The following is a 3,202-nucleotide window of genomic DNA, read 5'->3' as shown; positions in this document are numbered from 1 at the left end:
GTTTGGTATCCTTTATTCCGATGGTAATTACAAAAATGACTGTCATTCCACCAATTAGGCTTGACTGGTGGTTCATAACTTCTTGCTTTTGGTAAAACAATCAGTTTGTTTGCAAGAAGAGTTTTTAAAGCTGATTCTAATGGTTCTCCAATGTTTGTGAATTTCTTGTGAGGATTGGAGAAGAAAGACTTGGCTTTATTGCTTTCTCGATTGTTATTGTTTGGGATTTGGCTTGATAGATTAAAAATCGGTTGTTGTTTCGTAGAACTATTGTCGTCATTTCTTCCATTGATGACATTCCTATTCTTGGACCAGAATTTGGGTTTGTCATTGTTGTTGTAAGAATTATTGTAAAGTTTTAGCTCTCCTTTCTTTACCATCGCATCTTCTATTTTCAGACCATTCTCAATCATCTTGGCGAAGGAGGGAGGACATTGCATTTTTAGTTGATAACTCATTTCACTGATAAGATTATCAATGAATATGTCCATCTTTTCTTGATCAAGTACATCTCTTGGATACATATTAAACATCCGTTTCCATCGCTACAAGAAGATCATAAAATATTCACCATTCTTTTGTTTAACATTGCATAAATCCAGCATTGTTATCTCATTCCTTACATTGTAGGAATACTGTGAAATAAATCTATTCACGAGTTCTTCAAAAGATTTGATTCCGGATAGTAATCTTGAAAACCATTCCATCGATTACCCATTTAAACTCCTAGGGAAAAGATGCATCAGGTAAGTTTCGTTGTGTGTAAATTCCATACTCATAGTACAAAACTCCCTAATGTGATCCCGAGGATCAGATTTTCCATCGTATTTGTCATATTTGGGGATCTCGCAATGTTGTGGAAATGGTGCCATATTCAAATTTTTATCGAAAGGATATGGGTAGATATATTCTAATGAATACTTCTCGGAGCTTGTTCCCTTTTGCATATCTTGTATTTGTTTTTGTAGAGTTTGCATTTGTTGAGTGAGGTTTAACAACGGATTATCCATATAGTTTCTCCTTGTTTCTTCATAAGTTCTTTTATCATTACGCTCTTTTCTTGTGTCATCCCATTCTTTTCTTGTCTCTTCATGACTTACTTTGTTCACATCTTCATTATCTGGATCATTTGTGTTTTGGGTGTTACTTGCCTCCACATCTTGTTTCAAGCTTTCTATGTTAAAGTCTTGTGGTAATTTAGCTCCTAATTTTGCCAACATCAAAAGATATTTCTCTTTTTGTTTTGCCAATAATTTTTCCATTAGTCTATCAAATTTGAAATCTTGCTCAAGGTCTCTAATGGTGCTATTGACTACTTCTTCGTCAACAATGGTATACCGAAAAGTTTGGAATATCGGATTATCTTCTTCCTCCATTTGTTTTTGTTGTTTTCTAAATTGTTCGTATTGAGCTCTAGTCCAAACTGACATGTGATTGTTTCAAAAAATTTGAAGTTTTCAAAGGACAACTTAATAAGTGATTATTGGTTTAGGAAGATATGCCTTGTTGATTTTACCGCTATTATTTGTTCGTTGTGATAAAGCGTCTCTTTGTTGAAAAGAATTGTCCATGCAAAATTTCTCTGTCAAACTCTATTCCACAGCCACGTAAGTAGTGACGAAAATGGTGTAGGAATGTCCTATGTTTTAATAAGATCTTGTGATTGATATACAAGAATCTTATTCTTTTATGGGTAGCTTTATAACTGGGTTTTTTTTTTCTTAAGGCGATACTTAAAAGTCATATAAGAATATGATAGTTCACAAGTTTGTTTGATTCCAATGTTGGTGCAATTCTAATTTTGATATGACCTAGGTTCAAAATAGGAAAGATATATCCAAGATAATGAACATAAGATGAATTAATCAAGCTTCGTGATAGAGGATTTGATATATCCTGATGAGAGACTTGACAATGATGTTGATTTTTTGCACTTAAAATGTTTGAATCAAGAGCTTGTTGAATGCTTATGCTTATGGAAACTTTTTGTAAATAGCTATTGGATTAGTGACCCAGTTGTTGAACTGATGTTGAAAATATGTGATAGTTTAGAGACAAATCTACTCAAGAAGTGTTTTGATACTGATGTTAAAATTTTGGTTTGATATGCTTTTTACATGTGAAAAAGATTTTGTGCTAACTCTTGTGGAAAAGAGTGTTAACTTATGGGATAAAAGCACTGTTTTGCTGTTTGAAAGCATTATTCTGATTATGTTTTAAGGATTCTTCTCAAACCCTTCAGCAAGTTGCTGGATTTTCGCTCATTTTTTTAGATGATGATTTTCTCAAATTTTGGACCATTTTGAACATGTCATAGACATAGAAGACACAATGTTTTTGAAAAAAACCAAATGCATAAGTAAGTACAAATCCTATGTTAGGCTGAGACAATAATTGTTGAATCTCACATGGGGTTTCCATCGAGGCTACGTTATTCAAAGCGGATATTTAGATACTTGAACCCACTGGCTCCACCTTCAACACTCACTTCTCCGGGGCAGCCAAGCACCAGCTTCCATGAAAACTCCCCATGGCAAAATTTATATCTCTACTAAGAACCATATGTGTGTGAGCCACTTAAGAGGTTCGACCTCCTGCGCCAACAACTAGAAGAATTTTGGCAACTAGTACAAGTGGTTTTTAGTAAAGGCTTCTGGTCATGTGGCCATACATGCGACACTTTCAGCTCTGTAAATACAAAAGGTTCCCAGCCTATAGAGGTTACGCTCCATAGGGTTTATGGGGAAACATAGTATCGGTATGAACTTATCAGCACATGTTGCTTGTGACTTTCGTCACAAAAATGATTTATTTAGAGTGGATTGGAAGGACTCAGTATTAGCCCATTTCCACTTTGGGTTGTTCCCCTCTCGTTGGCCCCCTCAAGGCATCCTGGGAAGGCAGACCCTCTAAAGGTTATACATGAAAGAAAGTAGGTCTATTTTTCTAATCACCGTATGATGGTGAAAGCATACTTACCTACTACTTCATCAAGCACAGAAGACACAAGTCCATTTTAGCTTTTGTAACATCTATGTGCAACTATTTTAAAGAAGTCACTCAAAAATGCAAGTTGCATGCTGTTAATTTATCCCTCTTAATTAAGCTAAATGAGCATGACATGATGTGTTACTTTTCCAAATTAGAACTCTTAATTAACTAGGTGAGGAAATGCATGAAATTTGTTTTAAAATAACCTTGC

This window comes from Cryptomeria japonica, chromosome 8 (genome assembly GCF_030272615.1).
Source record: "Cryptomeria japonica chromosome 8, Sugi_1.0, whole genome shotgun sequence".
NCBI classification, from domain to species: domain Eukaryota; kingdom Viridiplantae; phylum Streptophyta; class Pinopsida; order Cupressales; family Cupressaceae; genus Cryptomeria; species Cryptomeria japonica.
This window is presented reverse-complemented; position numbering follows the sequence as displayed.